General features: G+C 43.5%; 1 protein-coding gene across 1 annotated transcript in view; it reads left to right on the top strand.

The window, feature by feature from the left end:
• Window positions 1-20,315, top strand: part of LOC122815975 — a 391,333-nt gene that overhangs the window by 117,649 nt on the left and 253,369 nt on the right. The gene's annotated exons all lie outside the window — the stretch shown is intronic.

Genomic DNA, 20,315 nt, shown 5'->3' with positions numbered 1-20,315 from the left:
CCTACACCTTTACTAAAACACCAAACACACACACTCCTACAAAAATCTATGCATAAGCAGGGAGACAAGCCCTCCTACAGCCCCCACACCCCCACTACTTATATATACCAACTCTGAGGTCGCACTGCCATGAAACACACAAAAACCTACAGCTACCCACCGTACACTTACTTCGCACACCATCACACACATGCGTGAAAAACACACACACACTTCTCCTTCTTTTTCTTTCGGCTTTTCCCAGTTAGGGGTTGCCACAGTGGATCATCTGTCTGCTCATGATTGGCAGTGGAGTTTTACGGTGTCGAGTTGCCAGCCCGGCACCCAACCTTCCACAGAAGGCACACACATGCACACAGTCACACCTAGGGCCAATTTAGAATGTCCAATCTACCTACTGCATTTCTTTGGGATGTGGGAGGAAACAGGATCACCCAGAGGAAACCCACGCAACCACAGGGAGGACATGCAGACTCCGCACAGAAGGCACCCCAGCTGAGAATCGAACCAGAGAACCTCTTGCTGTGAGGCAGCAATGCTAACCGCTGCACCACCGTGGCCGCCCGAAAAACACACACACTACACATTCAAAAAAACACACTGCCTACCTGAAAACATTAAAAGCCCACAATATCAAACACCAAATTGTCGAGATGAAAGCATTGAAACCTTACTTCAGCGAACGAACGGATCGACAAATCCATTCCCTCAGTAAGTAACCTGTTGGCCAACAAGGTGGACTTTGTCCTTTTCCCAACTCTAGTGCGATCTCGGAGTTTATTTATTTAGTTGGGGGGTGTGGAGTGCATAGCCCTCCACCTGGGTAGGTTGGAGATGGTTTGGTTTCATTTTCTTTAGTTGTGGTATGAGTGGTTTCTTACCCTGGGAATAGATTCACCGATCTGTTCCTTCATTGAGTGAGGTTTTGATGCTTTCATGTCGACGATTTGATCTTCGATATTGTGGTCTTTTGATGTTTTGAAGTAGACTAAGATATATATATTTTTTCATATACATATATATATATATATATATATATATGTGTGTGTGTGTGTGTGTGTGTGTATATATACAGAGACACACAAACACACACACACACGTATGTATGTATGTTTATTTGAGTACATATCTGTATCTCTAGCTATATCTATATATATGGGTTCCATACAGATCCCCGAATGCACTTTCCACCGAAGCAGAAATCACTGAGCATACTTAACCGAAAGTGCTGTTCACCGAAAATTCTCTTTTCCCCACTGTAGTGTGACCTAGGAGTGAGAATATTAAAGTAGGGGTGTGTGGGGTGCAGGGGGGTTTGCCCCCTACATAGAAGTAGGTTTAATGTTGTTTTTTTTTTTTTTTTTAAACATACTTTACCATTAGTGCTTTTTCGGTGAAAGCGCTTTTGGTAAAGTATGTTCGGTGATAATGGATTCGGGCTTTTGATCTTTCGATCAAAAGTCCTAGATCCGTATATATATATATATATATATATATATATATATATATATATATATATATATATATATATATATGTGTGTGTGTGTGTGTGTGTGGGTGGGTACAGATGCTTCAGTCACCATTGTGTTTGTTTGGCATCTGTTTAGTCATCCTCTTTTGGTGTTGCACAATTCTCAGAGATTGGGAATATTCCCTTTTCCCAGTTTTGTATGATCTTAGAGTTCATCTGCAGAGTACAATTTTTTTGCTTTTATATTTTCATGTGCCTTGGCAGGGTTGTGTATTTTGTTTGGCGCACGCATATTATTCTGTCGACATTCGCATTTTCAATGTATTGTGGTTTTCATTTTAACAATCAGTAATTTCATATGTATGTATGTGAAGTTGTTTGACCTCGCCGTTTGTTCTTATCCACAGGTTCGGAGCCGAACCCTCGGCTCTGAGTCGGCCACATTCCAAGCTCTGCGTCTAAGAGAAGCTCGAGGCACAGTCCCTATCCCATGATCCCCTGCTGCTAGCCCTCAGATCTAGTTTGCCACTGCAACAGGTCTCGTCGAGTGAGAGCTCAGGCCAGTATACTTGATATTTTTTCTTTATATATATATATATATATATATATATATATATATATATATATATATATATATACAGTATCTAGCTTAAATTTCTTAGATTTTTGAACTTTTTTTATTAGACTAGCATAGTGTTAATATAGTACAGTTTGTGCGCGTGTGTGTGGTTAAATTAACGTTAGCTTGTCTGGGAGTGGCTGCCCCTAGGCCTTAGGCCATTTTTTTCCCTTTTTTCTGTCAGGGCTCTGTCAGAAACTGCTACATCTAATCCCTAGTTAATCAATAGTTTTCTTGTTAGCTGTGTGTTTTAGTGACAAGTACACTTTATATTTTTCTTACATATATATATATATATATATATATATATATATATATATATATATATATATATATAGATATATATATATATATATATATATAGATATATATATATCTAGCCTAATATACTTAGAGTGCTGTAGTTTCTTATTACGATTAGTGTGGTGTGCTTTATATATGTATATACAGTTGCATTTGCCTTTTCTTCTGTTTAAAAAAAATGTCAGAAAAAGCCAAATCAGGCTTTAAACGTTGCCAGTGTGGACAGAAAATGTCCATAACTGACAACCATGTTTCCTGCGTCTACTGTCTGGGTCCTCTCCATCTTCAAGAAGATTGTTCCATCTGCCACTCGTTTAGTGGCAGAGTGATGATGGAGAGACACAAGAAACTGGTTGAAAGAGGTCTCCTGAAGCCGGAGTTTCAGGAGGCATTGGACAAGGTAGACCAGTCATCGAAGTCATCAAAGGGGTCGAAGTCTTCGAAGGTATCGGAGCCCAAGTCATCGTCTCCAAGTAGCACCGAGATGCTGTCTCGAGTCAAGATCCAGGTCTTCGAGCCAGTATCAGAGGTACCCCCTTCATCGATCCTTCGCTCGGTGACCTCTTCGGCCCCTTCGACCCGTTCCTCCAGACCGTCTGACACTGATGTGGATCGAGTGGTGCAGAAACTGATGGAGAACACAGCCTTATCCAAACTGATTGCGGTTTCATCCCAGTTGGTTTCGAAGCTTGAGACCCTTCCTGTCCCATCTCTTGATCCTCCTTCGAGACCCGTCGAGTCATCGGAGCCGGGAGTCGAGGATCTGATGATCGTTGATCCACCGGGGCCGAAGCCTTCCTTAGTGCTTTCGGCTTCACTGACCTCGACACCCTCGGTACCCTTCGAGGGGTCTCGGAACCGACATTCTCTCCTCGGTTCTGGGGGGGAGAGTCGAACCGAACTTTCGGTTCCAACTCTTCCCCTTGATGCCTCGGCGCAGATTAGTTTGGCTCCGTCTTCTGGATTGGAGCCCGTGGTTCAGTGCCCGGGGATGCTACCGTCTTCTTCGGAACCGGTGGAACCCTCGGCCCGGGGCTCTGGTGCCTTCGAGGCCATGAGGAAGGTCTTGTCTGGTAAGACTTTCACATCATCAGATTCTTCTTCTCCCTCCCCAAAGGGTCCATGTTCTGTCTCTGCACCACTGGTCCCCACCAAGCGTAGAGACCAAAAGCCTCAGTCAACCCCAGAGGGTGAACCCTGCTCCTCGGAAGCTTCACCAGATGCCCCCTCTGATGATGTCCCGAGGAAGAGGTTGTGCAAGAGGAGGCACATTGATTCCCCACAGGAATCTCTGACATCGGATACCGACTTGGATGAGTCAGTGGGGTCCCCACGGTCCTCCTCAGAGGATGTCTCGTTCGCCGACATCCTTAAAATTCTCAAGCAGAGGGGTGACTGGCAGTCCCTTGCCCCCACTGAGGACGAGTCAGTGTTACTGAAGGCTTTTGGGGCTCAACCTTCCACCTCCTGGGTAACTCCGCCCTTCGACGAGTTAATGGATTTCATAGCTCGAAGGGCGTGGGAGTCCCCTGACACAGTGGAACCAGTCACTCGGAGGCCCAATAAGTACATCACTGCCCCACAGGATAAGGAGTACCTGACCAAGGGAGTCCCAGTTCATAGGTTCATAGGTTCATACTAGGCTATCTGCCCGAGGGCATTTACAAGCCTAGCCCATAGTTTTGTGGCTTCCCTTTAGTATGGGGAACTATACCCATTATTTTGCTGTGCCTCTGTTGAGCAGTGACACTGAGGTAATCCCTGGGGTATATCTGCGATCTCCCATCCATTGGTCAAGATTTCTCTTGAACAAGGCCAGGTGCTCTGCCTCACATATACCGATTTTATTCCACAGCATAGGAGTCTTTGGGTGATGAATCTATCCTCCAGGGTTTAAGTCTCCCTTGTGACTCTGACGGATCTAGATTTTTGAGGTGAAGCATATTCATCAAATCTGGGTTTGACATGGCCTTGTATGTTAGGCAAAGGTCACCTCTGAGCAGCGACTGAATAGAGCTGGAGTTCTTTCAGTCGGGCAGCATAGGACAGATGTTTGAGACCCTTTATCCTTTTGGTGAGGAACTTTGTGGCCTCTCCAGCTGCTGCAAGTGTCGGGTCAGATACATTCGAATGGGGCATTGTACTCAATCATTGGTCTGATGAGTGATGAGTATAGGGAGACTATGACCTCCCTTGATCTAGATGAGAATCCCTTCATGATAAGGTGGGCAATGTAGAAGGTCTTCCTAACTACTTTAGCTACATGGGTGTCGAATGACAGACTACTATCAACCTGGGTCCCCAGGTCCCTGATAACTTCTTCTGTGCTCAGTGGATTGCCACCTATTTGGTAGCTAGGTAACCTTGTTTTTCGAAGGGTATGACTATGCATTTTTGGCATTTAACTTTAGGCCATGGCTCTGGCACCAGTTATCCGTTTCTGTGAGACCCTTCTGAAAGATATCTGTGTCAGATGTGTCATCTGCAAACTTTGTCAGCCATAACCCTCCTGTGTTTGCTTGTACTGAAAAGTAGATGCCAAACAAGAGTGGGCCCAGGACTGAGCCCTGTGGTACACCACTTGTGACAGGTTTTGAGTCTGACATGGCGCCAGCAACTCTGACCCTGTGGGTTCTGTCACTCAGCCAGTTTGCAACCCATCTTGTGATGTGTGGGTTAACATTTAAGCTGATGAGTTTTTCAATGATACCCGAGTGGGGTATTGTATCGAAGTAGGCTGTATGGACTGCCTTTCCCTCATCAATGGCTTTGGTGACTGTTTCAAAAGTCAACCAAGTTTAGAAGGCATGATCTGCCTTTGACAAAGCCAAACTGGGATGGATCCAAAGTCTGCAAATTCCCTATGTCTTTATTTATGAGGTCCATTATGATCCTCTCCATGGCTTTGCAGATAAGGCTTGTCAAGCTAATGGGCGGTAATTTCCAGGGTCGGTGGAGGCACTGCCTTTGTGAAGTGGGACCACAGTTGCACCCTGGCAATGTATCCAGAGGTAAGACTATGATTAAACAGCTGTCCTAGCTGTGGGTTTAATTGAGTTCGGTGGAGCACACAGCCGGGGACACCATCAGGTCCCATGGATGCTGTGTTTTTGCTTTGGAGAGAGCAGTTCTCACTTTTGGGGCTGCAATGCTGGTATATATCTCTCCTTTTGGGGAGGAAGTTTGCACTGAACCTGTCAGCCAGTATGTTGGCAATGTCTGTAGGATCAGTAATCTTCACATCATTTTGAACTAGTTCTGAGCATATCTGGGAGTTTCCTCCCAGGTTTCTAACATAGCTAAAGAAGGCCTTATGATTGTCTTTTGAGTCTTTAGCTATTTTTCTCTCAAAATTTGCTTTGGATGATTTTATGAGAGCTCTTAGTTTTTTACTTATAGTGATCAAGGGTGTCTTACCTTTTAAGGATTTTGCTCTATCTTGTAGTAGCTTCCTCCTTTTGTTGTAGTTGACGCTATGGTGGTGGCGGTGGCCACCAAGAAGGAGATGTCGGAAGCATCTTCTTCTGTTCATCCTCCTAATAAGGACTTCAGGATGATGGACAGGTACGGGAAGCGCATTTTTAGTTCAGTGACATTTTCCATGCGATCACTGAACTACCTCACTCATTTTACCCGCCTTCACGGAGATCTCCTCAAGGAGTTGGGAGATACTCTTCAGGGTACCACAGATGCTGCGGTCTCAGACAAGGTGACAGCACAGCTCAATACCCTAAACTCTATAGTGAACTCATCCATGCGGCTCATTTCTTATGCAGCCGAAGGATCGAGTAGGGCTGCAGCTTCAGCGATCGCTCTGAGGAGACAATCCTGGATGCGCCTATGCTCCTTTGCGGAAGCCTTTAAGTCTTCCTTTACTAATGCCCCTTTTGATGGCTCCTCCTTGTTTGGGCCCAAAGTGAAGGAGATGCTCACTAGGTGTGAGCAAGAAGGAAAGACCCTGTCTGCCGTAGGGGTCTGTTTTTACGCCCCTTCTAGACCATACCCCAAAGGGCAAAGAGGTGGAAAAATGTGGTTCCGGAAGACTCAGGGAGCTTTCCAATCCACACCTAGTGAAACCCCCTCCAGAGGCAGAGGAGGGGGAAGGAATGGAAGACGCCGCCTAGGTGGCAGAGTGGATCCACAGAACCAGGGTGACAGGGATAGCTTCCCTGGCAAGCCCTTCCAGCACTCCTGAGTGGAGGCCTGGCTGTCCTGCTCTGGAGGCAGTCGGGGGTCACTTGGCTTTATACCCAGAGGCCTAGCTAAGTCTCACTTCAGATTCCTGGGTAAAAAAACATAATAACCAGAGGATACAATATCCCTTTCTTGAACAACCCTCCTATCCAAAAAAGATTCCCAGATGTTCCACCCAATCTGTGGGATCAGGCAGCCATAGAAATATGAAGGCTGTTAGAAAAAAGAGTCATCCAGCCAGTCCTGGCGGACCAAACAGGATCCGGAACTTACTCAAGGTTCTTTTTAGTTCCAAAGAAAACGAGACTGGAGGCCAATACTGGACCTCAGCAAACTCAATACCTTCGTGAAGAAGGAAAAATTCCGGATGGTCACGCTACAATCGATCCTTCCGTTTCTTCAAACGAACAATTGGATGTGCTCTATAGAGCTCAAGGATGCGTACTACCACATCAAAATGGCCAGGCCATCCAGAGATCACCTGCACTTCCGGCTGGGAGCCAGTCATTTTCAGTTTCGAGCTCTGCCCTTTGTCCTCACCTCAGCCCCCAGGGTGTTCACCAAGTGCATGGCAGTAGTGGCATCCCACCTGAGACGACTAGGATTCTGGGTGTTTCCATACTTAGACGACTGACTCCTAACTGCCACCACCAGGCATCACCTATTGCAAGCCAGGGACTATACACTCAATCTCTGTTCCCACTTAGGCATAACTCTAAACTTCGGAAAATCTGTCTTATCGCCCTCACAGCATATATCATTCATAGGAGCGGAATTAGACACTACCTTATCCCTGATCAGACTTCCCCAGTCAAGAGTCTCAATCCTGAGGGAACAGGTTTCTATTCTTCTAGAAAACAAAAGAGTCCCAGCCGCACAGGTTTTGAAAGTTTTAGGTATGATGGCAGCAGCCCTTATTGCGGTCCCCCTAGGGAGAATGCACATGAGGATTCTCCAATGGCTACTCTTCGCGCAGTGGTCTTACCAACAGCTACCGTTGTCACACAACATCCTACTCACGGAATCTTGCCAATGGGACCTTCGTTGGTGGATGAACAGTCAGGAACTTACGATAGGCCGCCCGTTTGTTCTTCCTCCCCCTTTAGCCACAGTGACCACGGGCGCTTCCCTGATAGGGTGGGGGGGACTTTTTCAGGGGAGAACAGTTCAAGGCAAGTGGTCGGAAATGGAGTACAAACCGCACATCAATGTCCTAGAGTTAAGAGCAGTGTTCCTAGCGTTGCAGCACTTTCACAACTACTTACCTCAGGGAACAGTTGCAATTCAGACAGACAACATATCAGTGGTCTGGTACATAAATAAGCAAGGAGGAACCAGGTCTTACCCCTTATGCAGAGAGGCCCTGAGGATCTGGCAATGGGCTGTGTCCACCGGACGCTTTCTCATAGCAACGCACATCCCGGGTACATCCAACGTAATAGCGGACAGGTTGAGCAGAGCCGTCCTGCTGCCTCACGAGTGGTCCCTCAAAAATCAAGTAGCGGAGAGAATTTTCCGCAGATGGGGCCAGCCTTACTGCGACCTTTTTGCTTCCCTCTTGAATGCCAAATGCAGAAGCTATTTCGCCTTACTTCCCCCTCCGGGGGGGTGCCCCCAGGGACGCACTTGTACACGATTGGCCCCCGGGTCTCCTATGTGCCTTCCCCCCTGTTCCACTAATCTCGAGATTCCTGCAGAAAGCCAAAGGTCTGGAAAGGACGATCATCTTGATATCACCATTCTGGCCTTGACAAATCTGGTTCTTCTTCCTCCAAGCTCACCAAATAGAGGAACCTTGGACTCTGGACCCAGTGTCAGACCTGCTGTCCCACTCGTCAGGAGTTCTTCACCCCTCTCTCTCTTCCCTCAGACTGACAGCATGGCTGCTCCACTTCCCAGCTTAGCCAGGTCGGATCTTTTATCTCCAGCAGTACAACATATTCTGATTTCTTCCCACAAACCCTCCGCTAGAAAATTGTATAAGAGCAAGTGGAAACGTTTCGCGTGTTGGGCCTCCAAACAAGGTTTAGATCCCTTGGTTGCTCCTATTCACAAGATCCTAGAATTTCTATCTACTCTTTTTTACCAGGGAGCTTCAACATCCACCGTAAGGGTACAGCTGGCTGCCATATCTAATTTTCATGTGGGAGAAGGAGGCGCAACAGTTATGTTGCACAGGCTTTGTAGGGCTTTCATGAAGGGAACTTTTCACCTCCGACCACCTATTCGGAGCCCAGTCTTTCCTTGGAATTTAAACCTGATGATATCCCAACTCACGCTATCGCCATTTGAACCAGCTTCATCATGCCCACTGAAATACCTTTCTTGGAAAACCCTATTTCTGGTGGCAATCACCTCGGCCCGCAGAGTTTCGGAGCTGCAGGCACTGTCAATTAGACCACCATATCTGATATTTCACCCAGACAGGGTCACCTTACATACTAATCCATCTTTTCTGCCAAAAGTCTGCTCAGAATCGAATCTTAATCAATCCATAGAGCTTCCCACCTTTTTCAAAAACCATACCAGTAAGCTGGAATACATGCTTCACAAATTGGACGTGCATAGACAACTGAAATTTTGTATGGACAGAACAAAAGAATTCAGGAAATCAGACCAACTATTTGGGGACTAGCTATCCAGGGACAGGGCTTCCTTTGGTTCCACTGTTCTCAGGAATGTTCTCCCGTGAGGCACCCGGGGTTAGGGTGCTGGGGACGCTACCCGTGGGTAAGAACAAACGGCGAGATCGAACAACTTCACATAAAGAAGTTATGTTCTTACCATAAAGTTACATGTGAGTTGTTCATCTCGCCTTTGTTCTTACCTTCCCACCCCCCTTCCCCCCTCCATGTTCTGGAGGAACAGATATGACTTGTGACTGGTCGTCTTCTCATGATTCCCTGTGACTGCCTGTGCCCATGTATGCGTGTGTAGTCAGACAGGTATAACATAGTTGCCTGTATTTATCTTTACCTTCTAGGTATATATGTGTATAGGTATTTTTGGTGCATATGCATGTGTAGGCAGGTATATATGTTGTTACCTGGTTTCTTTGCAAACTAGATCTGAGGGGTAGCAGCAGGGGATCATGGGATAGGGACTGTGCCTCGAGCTTCTCTTAGATGCAGAGCTTGGAATGTGGCCAACTTGGAGCCGGGGATTCGGCTCCGAACCCGTGGGTAAGAACAAAGGTGAGATGAACAACTCACATGGAACGTTATGGTAAGAACATAACTTCTTTTTATATGTGCATGCGTGTGGATATTTATTTACACACACACACACACACACACACACACACACACACACACACACACACACACACACACACACACACACACACAAACACACATATAAAGAAAGATTATTGCTGTTGAAGCTTAGATTTCTTAGGTATTAGACTTTTAATCTAAGAGATGCTGAGATTTTTTATTGTAGTACATTTCATTATCTGTTTTATTTAGCTGTTGTTGTAAGGTGCCATTATGAATATCTTTTCCATTTGTTGAATCTTACACCTGCAGGTATTCTTTGGCATTTCAGGGATTCTGCAGTTTTAAAACATAAAATATCTGCTCTTACGTTTTTGTTAAGTACACACAACAAGGAAAAGAAAACCTTGGAAAGTGCCATCACTTGAGCTGCGTTGTACTCTTACCGAGTTCATAGGTTTAAAGGGTCATAAGTGAATGCTAGTCTAACTGCCCTGAAAGTCCATTTTAAGCACAGCCAGTAACTTGAGGTCAGATCAAATCCTGTACCTTGTGTTTATGAAGTGAAGACGTTAACCATTAAGCCAAACCCACCAAATGCCATGCTGCATTGGCTGGAATCAAACATGGGCCTCTCACATGGCAGGCAAGAATTCTACCACTGAAACACTACTGCACATAAGGCAACCATTTATTTGTGCCACATATATTTCTTTGGTTAATAGGTTCATACTAGGCTAGCAGTCAGCAGACTACAACATGCCAAGCCAATAACTAGAGGTCAGACTAGAACCCTGTAGCTTAAATCTATGAGGTTAATACCCTAACCCTTATGCCATTCTTCACATTATTATGCCATCCCTCTCATTTGTCATCATATTGTCTTAAATATTTCTCAAGCAAGTGTGAATTTCCCTCATATTTTCAAGTTGCTATCTGCAGGTCCAGGTGTCAGCCACTTTGTAATAAACATTTCCTCACAGTCTCCTTGCACTATCCCATCTCTTGTTTCGAACTCTGCACCTTCTTTTCCTGCATATTTCATTTTCATAAAGTGCTCCCTTTGGACATTGCTGCTTTTCTTACTGTATTTCAAAACTTACATCATGATCTCTATTTCCAGTTCTGCATCTTTAACCATGAGGTACATGCAATAAAAATCTGGTTCTTCTCTTTCTCATTTTATTTATTTTTTTCTTTTTATTTATATGTGAATTTATATATCAAAGTGGAACACTGATCTTATTGTCCCATTTCAGTCACAGCTTGGGCAAAATTGCAAAAATAAAAAGAACTACAGTGTATCAGAGAGAATAGTGCACTGCAAACTATTAGCAACAGAGAAGGCATTGCCAAACACACAATAAACAAGAAATCAAAGTAAAGGTACGCTGTATATTAAATCCGGACTAACCAAGGAAATCAGAAAAAGGCAAACAATGGTAATAGAGAACCACAAGCTGTGTAAAATAGCTGAAAACTCACTTTTATTTGCAAGCAAAAACTTTTCCATAAAATGCTTAATCAGGCGAAACAGTGTAAGAGCTAAAGACACCATCTAATATAATCAGCAAAGAGCACATCACTTGAACAACTAATTAAACAATGACTTAATTAAAAGCATCCAATAAATTAAAAGAAACGCTGACTTTACTTTATTATGCATTTCATTTAAAACTGGTATGATGATAAAAGCTTCATTAAGACTTGGATATTGTTGCAGACTAAAACAGATAACCCCTTTGCTCTCTTCTTTTTCTGTTAAATTTCTTATATGTCCTATAATATGATTTACAGATAAAATCAGAAACTTGTAAGAATGTGTATTATCTGTATTCCTAATATGCTTAAATAATACATTTATTTCAGCTGATCTCTTTATGATTGATAAATGGCCACATATTCTTTCTTTTAGATTTTGGTTAGTTTTACCTACGCAAAATGTGTCTCATTGGTGACACTTGGCCATATAAGCAATAGTCTTAGTATTACATGTGCCATAATCTGGAAGTATAAACTCATTTTTATACATAGGATGTGTTATTGTTTTTTGTGTAAATATATCTATATGTGTGTGTGCATATCTATCTACGTATCTATATATATATATATATATATATATATATATATATGTGTGTGTATATATATATATATATATATATATATATATATATGTATGTGTATATATATATATATATATATATATATATATATATCTATATATATTTATTTATTTATATATATATATATATATGTGTGTGTGTGTATATATTTACAATACATACAATTGTTACACTTATGGGTGCCATTTCTGTTTGGCTTATAAACAGACTTATCTTGCTCTTTATAACAAGGCCTGATCTTTAAAGTGGTAAGTCTTTTATAACTAAAGCCTTGACCTTCATTAGTAATATTTTCAGTTCATCCACTTGTGATAAAATTGTCCAATGCTTCTTAATGATGTTCATAATTTTAGGGGTATTCCTATTATATGTTAGTATGCATCTACAATTGTCAGAACGTTTATTTCTGATGTTAACTTTATTTACATCTCTATGACTTTCAGAGAATATCGGCCTACTCTTACATTCTCTTCTGGCTATTACCTCACATTTTAATTGATCTAATTTATATGATTGGTAGACTCCAGAGTTAAAATCTTGAGTCATTGTTTTCTGTTTGTATTAACATATTGGCATCTTGTGTATTTAATTTAGCTAAACGTGCCATTTGATTTCTAACAATGTTGTCAAATATAAATGGTGGATGCATACTATCGTGAAATGGGGGTGATTCTTCTAACTTCTTTTCTGTATAAAGTTGTATCTATCTGACCATTAATATTTTTACTTAGAGCTATATCTCAAAATTCAGTTTTAGTATAATGGACTTTTTTCGTAAACCTCAAAAAGTCAGTAGTGATATGTATATAAGATCTAAAGTCATCCAATAATTACAATGGACCATCCCAAATAAAAAATAAATCATCCACAAATCTTTTGTAAAAGATGTTCTGCTTAAAAAAAATTGATTGAATTTCTCTGAAAGAACATAGGCATTTTCCCATAAATTCATAACAATATAGGCATATGTATTCACCAAAGGGGTACCCATGGCTAAGGTTTTTGTTTGACTCTAAATTAAATTTTGAAACATAAAGGCATTATTAGTTAAAACTACTTCAAGCAAAGCACATATAATGCTAACATTTAAAGTTTCTAAAGGAAAATATATTGCCTGATGAAATTGATGCCCTCATCATTAGGAATAGATGTAAAAAGTGATTCAACATCCAGTGTAACAAAATAACAATTGATAATATTATTTGTCTTAGACCAATCAAAATATTGTTGCAGGAAATCATTAGTGTCCTTAATTATAGATGTTCTTCGTGTTTCACTGTTGCAGTCATTACATTTGGGTAATCCTGCTGGCAGGTTACCCTCAGTCGGCCTGAATTCCAAAGTCTTAGGTCATGCGTCGGCTGCCGTCACCCCTTCCCTGACGTCAGGTCATCAGGGGTATAAAAGAAGCAGCTGACGCCATTTTCTTCAGTCTTTCTTGCTGTGCGGTGCCCGAAGCAGAAGCAGTTCGCAAGTGCCAGTCGGCTGACTCCTGAGATTTTCGTGTTCGAGTTTCAGATCCAAAGTCTTCTATAAAGCTAAGTACCCCGCTGGCGAAACGTTTTTCTTGCGCCAGACCGATGTCAGAAAAAGTAAATAATTGTATTTATTGTGGTGGAAAGCAAATACCTCATAAGGACTTTCACTCTTACTGTATTTCTTGCCAAGGCCCTGATCACAACGTTTCTGGTTGTCAGTTTTGTGCTAGATTTAACCAACGCACTATTAATTATCCAGAGATGTCGTTGGATAGCCATCCGACTACCGGAGTTCACAAAAAATGCAAAGAAAAGGAGAGAGATAAACAACCGAGGCCCAAAACCGACGACCAAGCTTCTCCTAAGCCAGTCGCCGGTTCTCAGTGAGGTGCTTTCGCAACCCCTGACACCCGCTACTTTAGAGTCGCAGGTCGCTACCGACTCCCATGTGGAGTCGGCTATGCCTCTGGAAACTCAAGATATTGGAGCCTTGGACACTAGTCCCTCAGATGGGTCTGGAGCCGCTAAGCAGGCACCGGCTTCTGAGGGTGTATTCAGACCTAAACATCTTTACATTAAACTGACTTTAGCTTCAAAGGCAAAGACTAAAGCACCTTCTGAAGCAAAGAAACAAACTCAAGAGCCACGTGGACAGGCCTCTATGCCCACAAAACAGATGCTCAAAATAGCCAAAGACTTGATTACCTTGATCAGGGGTTCCCATCCCCCTCCTGATAAGAGGCCTAGGCAAGAGACTGACTATGAATCTTCATATCAGGTTTCTATTTCTTCTGATTCCTCTTCTGATCAGGAATATTCTCTTCCCCCCATGAGGATTCTGATGCTGAAGAATCTATACCTTCAGCTTCTCCTCCAGAGGGCTATTCTTTTGGGGAAACCTTGCATACCATGAGGGAGCATTTCCACTGGGAGAGCCAAGATTTTTCAGAATCTAAAAAGAGGCTCAGGGATTTCCTTTTACTTCCTCAACATAGGCCTCTAGCCATTCAACCTGTGCTAGACATTGTAGATGATGTGTTTTTGGAGTCTAGTCTGACCCCTGACTCCTTACCTCCAGCTCCTGTTAAGCCTAACAGATATTACAGGGTTCCTGACTCTCATAAATTCCTTTTTAAAAACCCTGCTGCAGACCCAGAAACTATTTCACAGGGTCCCAAAAGAGTTAAGGCTTCAGCAAAAAGCCCTACCCCCTCTGACAGAGATTCTAGGGCACTGGATAGATGGGGGAAAAAGGTTTACACATCTGCTGCCTTGGCTATAAGGGCCTTAAACTGAAAGATGTTCATCGTGTTTCACTGATGCAGTCATTACACTTGGGTTATCCTGCTGGCAGGCTACCCACAGTCGGCCTGAATTCCAAAGTCCTGGTCCGGCGTCGGTTGCTCTCGCTTCTTCCCTGACATCAGTGCGCCAGGGGTATATAAGATGCAGCCGATGCCATTTTCTTCAGTCTTTCTTGCTGCGTGGTGCCCGAAGCAAAAGCAGTTCGCAAGTGCCGGTCGGCCAACTCCTGAGATTTTCGAATTTGAATTTCAGATCCAAAGTCTTCAATAAAGCTAAGTACCCCATTGGGGAAACTTTTTCTTGCTCCAGACCAATGTCAGTAAAAGTTAACAGTTGTATTTCTTGTGGGAAGCAAATACCTCATAAGGATTTTCATTCTTACTGTATTCCTTGCCTAGGCCCTGACCATGACGTTGCTAGTTGTCGGTTTTGTGCTAGATTCAATCAACGCACTATTAAGCGTCGGTTCGATTTTGCTTTACATTATTTTGGCCGAAGGTTTAACTATATAATGCCGTCTGAACAACCGACGACCGGAATTCATAAAAAGCGCAAAGACAAAGAAAAGGACAGGCATCCGAGGTCCAAAACCGACGACGAAGCCTCTTCTGGGCCAGTCACTGGTTCGCCGGTTCTCAGTGAGGCGCTTGACACCTGCTACCTCAGAGCCACAGGCCGCCTCCGACTCCCACGTGGAGACAACTAGGCCTCTGGAAACTCAAGTTATTGGGCCTATGGAAAGTATTCCCTCAGATGGTTCCGGAGCCGCTGAGCAGGCATCAGCTTCTGAGGGTGTTTTCAGACCTACACAGCTTATTATCAAGACCACTTCAACAGCCAAGGCAAAGTATAAAACACCTTTAAAGACATAGAAACAAGTACAGCATTCTCCTGGACAGTCATCCATGCCTAAGAAACAGATGCTTAAAATGGCTGAGGACCTAATTACTTTGTTCAGGGGTTCCCATCCCCCTCCTGATAAAAGGCCTAGGCAAGACACTGACTATGACTCCTCTGACCAGGTTTCTGTTTCTTCTGATTCCTCTTCAGAACAGGGATATTCTCTTCCTCCCTATGAGGACTCTGATGTTGAAGAATCCATCCCTTCAACCTCTCCTCCTGAGGACTACTCTTTTGGGGAAACCCTGCATACCACGAGGGAGCATTTCCATTGGGAGAGCCAGGGTTATTCAGAATTCAAGAAAAGGCTCAGAAACTTTCTTTTACTGCCTCAGCACAGACATCTTGCTATCCCTCCTGTGCTAGACATTGTTGATGATGTATTTTCTAAATCCAGTTTGTCTCCTGATTCCTTACCTCCGGCACCAGTTAAGCCAGATGGGTACTACAGGGTTCCAGATTCGCACAAATTTCTTTATAAAAACGCTGCTGCTGATCCAGAAACAATTTCTCAGGGTCCCAAAGGGGTGAAGGCTTCCACTGCAAAAAACCCTGTTCCCTCTGATAGGGATTCTAGAGCACTGGACAGATGGGGGAAAAAAAGTTTACACCTCTGCTACTTTAGCTGTAAGGGCTTTAAACTGTCAATTTCACATGCTTAAATATCAACAATACCTAATGTCTCTGCTAAAACAGAAAATGCTGACAAGCTCTGAATGTCCTGAAAACAAGGAAATGCAGGATTTATTGCATGCAGCTGAACAAGTGGGAAAGCATACTTTGCAATGTGGTTTTGATTCATTAGAGGCTTCTTGCAGAGCCGCAGTTACAGGTTCTGTCACTCGAAGGCATGCTTGGTTAAAAGACAGAGTTTACCTGATCATGTTAAAGCAAAATTATTGGATGCTCCATTACAGCATGATACTTTGTTTGGTGTTAAGGCAGAGGATGTGTTAAAGAAAATGGAGGATAAAGCATAATCAATGCAGACAGTAAAGGATTTCTTACAGGTTCAGCCACCCAGATTTAGCAGGAACTGGCCTTCTAAAAATTGGTCCTTTCCAGTGTCAGACAGACCACAAAGAGGCAGATACAGATGCCCAAGAGGCAGATCTCAGCTCCAAGGCTCTTACAGACGTAAGCAATGGGGTGCTTCGGCCCCCAAAGGTGGAGAAGATAAATCACAACCGTATAGGAAACAGTCTCAATGACTTCCCACTGCCAATGCCAAGCACTTACCTTTTGGCAGTACCCTTAGGGGGAAAACTAGCACTTTTCTTATAAAATTGGCACATGATCACCCAGGACAAATGGGTACTAAATATTATTTCTCAGGGCTACAAGTTCCACTTCCACACCCTCCCAAGGGCAAAAGGTATGCCAGACCTGACACACAGTCAATGGGCAGAGGCACAAAAGCAAATTTCTGCTCTCATGGACATGAGGGTAATTCAAAAAGTACCACAGCAAGAGCAAGGACAAGGATTTTACTCAAGACTTTTCTTGGTACCCAGAAAGGACAAAGCCTGGAGACCAATACTGGACCTGTCTACTCTAAATACTTTCCTGGATGTTCCAAAATTCAAAATGTTGACACTGCAGCAACTTCTACCCATGCTGGGCAAGAAGGCTTGGCTCGTTACTTTGGACCTCAAAGAGGCATACCTACATGTCCCAATCAGACAATCTTGCAGAAGATACCTCAGATTCATAGCTGGCTCAATGCATTACCAATTCTCTGCACTTCCCTTTGGCTTATCTACTGCGCCCAGGGTCTTCACAAAATGCCTGGCACCAGTAATTGCATTTTGCAGACAAAAAGGAATTCAAATATATCCCTACTTGAATGACTGCCTAATTCAAGCAGAGAGCAAGGACATTCTACTACAGCATCTGGCGTTTGTAAAAAGATTACTAATTTGCCTAGGATACACAGTAAATGAAAATAAATCAAAACTAGTGTCCTCTCAAGAGATAATATTCCTGGGTGCAAGCTTGAATACAACAGCCCAGATGGCTTATCTCACTCCAGACAAACAAAGGCAACTGACTCATTATTTCCAAATGATGGCAACAAAGACCCAGTTACCTGCAAGAAAAATTCTGCAGGCTTTGGGCTTCATGGCATCCTGCATTCTGCTAATTCCATATGCAAGACTGCGTATGAGGAAGCTACAATGGTATCTAAAAAGTGTTTGGACTCAACATTGCCACAGCCTGGAGACAATAATTTCTCTCATTTCCTGCCTGCAACAAGAGTTTCAATGGTGGGCACTGGCCTGTCACCACAACAAGGGACAGCCTTTCACTTTACCCACAGCCAGGCAGACACTAACAACAGATGCATCGGATTATGCCTGGGGGGGCACACATGGCGGAAAAATGTACTCAGGGCACGTGGCCTGCAGACCAAATGCATCTTCATATCAATCAAAAAGAGATGTTAGCTGTACAGAATGCCCTGACAGCCTTCAAGGATCTACTTCAGCCAGGACAACTTTTACTAAAGATGGACAATACTACAGTCATGTGGTACATAAACAAGCAAGGGGGCACACATTCCTACCCCCTCTGCAGGCAAGCCATGACCTTGTGGAACACAGCATTGGCCTACCAAGTACATATACAGGCACAATTCCTGCCAGGAAAGAAAAATACTCTGGCAGACGAACTAAGCAGAAACCTCATGGACCCTCACGAGTGGAAACTAGATCCACAAATCTTCAGCATGATAACAAGGAAATGGGGATGCCCAGACATAGATCTATTTGCCTCCTCTCACAACTGCCAACTACAGAGATTCTGCACAAGGACTTATCACACTCAATCATGGAAGGTGGATGCTCTATCATTCAGCTGGAAAGCCCTGACAGTTTATGCCTTTCCTCCACTGCCTGTCCTCCCCAAGGTACTCCTAAAGGTCAGACAAGAGAAGCCAAAAATGATTCTGATTGCCCCAGACTGGCCACGCCAGCACTGGTACCCAATCCTAAAGAACTTGTCTCAAGGTCCAGCCTGGACTTTACCTCAAATTCCTCATCTTCTGACCCAACAAGACAATCAGATCCTGCACAGGCAACTCAGAAACTTAAACCTAGCTGCATGGCGAATAATATAACCACTCAGCATACACCTCTCTCTAAAACAGTTATGTATGTCATTTTGGAAGCCAGAAGGCCCAGCACAAGAAAATCTTATGCAGAAAAGTGGAAGAGATTCTGTGCTGGGAACCAGCACAAGAACTTGAACTGCTTCTTCCAAACATTCCTCAAATTTTACAATACCTAACTGAGATGTTGGACAAAGGCCTATCCTTCTCATCAATTAAGATCCATGCCTCTGCCATTTCCGCTCATTACAATACAGAACCTCCTATTTTTTCACATCCACTGCTAAGACAGTACGTCAGAGGGGCCAAAAACATAAGACCCCCAAGGAGAGCGCCGCTACCTACATGGGACCTCAACTTTGTCTTGGAAAAGCTCACACTGCCTCCTTTTGAACCAGCCAATACAGCTGAGATAAAATTTTTATCATGGAAAACTGCTCTGCTCCTAGCAATAACTTCAGCAAGAAGAGTCTCAGAGTTACAGGCATTGATGACAGTGGAACCTTTTATCATTTTCCATCCGGACAGGGTTTCTCTAAGGACAAACCCAACATTTATGCCAAAGGTAGTTTCCAATGTGGCTCTTAACCAAACCATTCATTTGCCAACTTTTTATCCAAATCCCCAGAATAAAGGGGAGAGACTTCTGCACTCTTTGGACATTCACAAACAGCTACGCTTCTACCTGGACAAAACTAAAGCTTTCAGAAAGACTGAGCAGCTTTTTGTGGCATATGCTGCAGGATCACAAGGAAAGGCTATTTCAAAGCAGACTATTTCAAAATGGATAGGACACTGCATTCGCTTCTGCTATGCACAGCATGCCAAATCAGTACCTAAGAATGTTAGGCCACATTCTACCAGGGCAGCAGCCACATCAGCAGCCTTTCTCAGAGGAGTACCAACCAAGGAAATTTTGGAGGCTTCAACTTGGAGTTCAGTGCACACCTTTACCAAGCACTACCACTTACCTCTTTACTCTAAATCCAGAGCAGGCTTTGCCACTGCAGTTCTGCAGGGCCTCATAGCCACTCCTAATCCTATTTAGATCCAGCCGCCGAACCTCTGCTTTGGGATTCAACCCAAGTGAAATGACTGCAACAGTGAAACACGATGAACATAGTACAATTGTGTACTTACCATAAATGTAGATGTTCAAATGTATTCACTGTTTCAGTCCAGGTTACCCACCCACCATCCCCCTTTCTTTGCTGGGACTTATCTGTACTTCTCTATTCTGTACAACCTATGTGGTGTATTTGCTTGTAGATGAAGTAATGTTTATTTTGTGCATGCTTTTTGTAAACAGTGTTTTTAGCCTACCCTTTTGGGGGCACCTGACATCTGGGGCAAGAAAAACTGAAGAAAATGGTGTCAGCTGCATCTTATATACCCCGGGCGCACTAACGTCAGGGAAGAGGTGACAGCAACCGACGCCGGACCAGGACTTTGGAATTCAGGCGACTGTGGGTAGCCTGCCAGCAGGATAACCCAAGTGTAATGACTGCAACAGTGAATACACTCGAACATCTACATTTATGGTAGGTACACAACTGTACTTTTCATATACTCAAATATCAGCAACGCGTCAAGGCATT

The sequence above is a fragment of the Protopterus annectens genome, chromosome 1.part1, assembly GCF_019279795.1.
Source record: "Protopterus annectens isolate FY-2018-M chromosome 1.part1, PAN1.0, whole genome shotgun sequence".
NCBI classification, from domain to species: Eukaryota; Metazoa; Chordata; order Ceratodontiformes; family Protopteridae; genus Protopterus; species Protopterus annectens.
The sequence above is the reverse complement of the archived record's forward strand: the minus strand, read 5'-3'. Positions and strand labels throughout refer to the sequence as shown.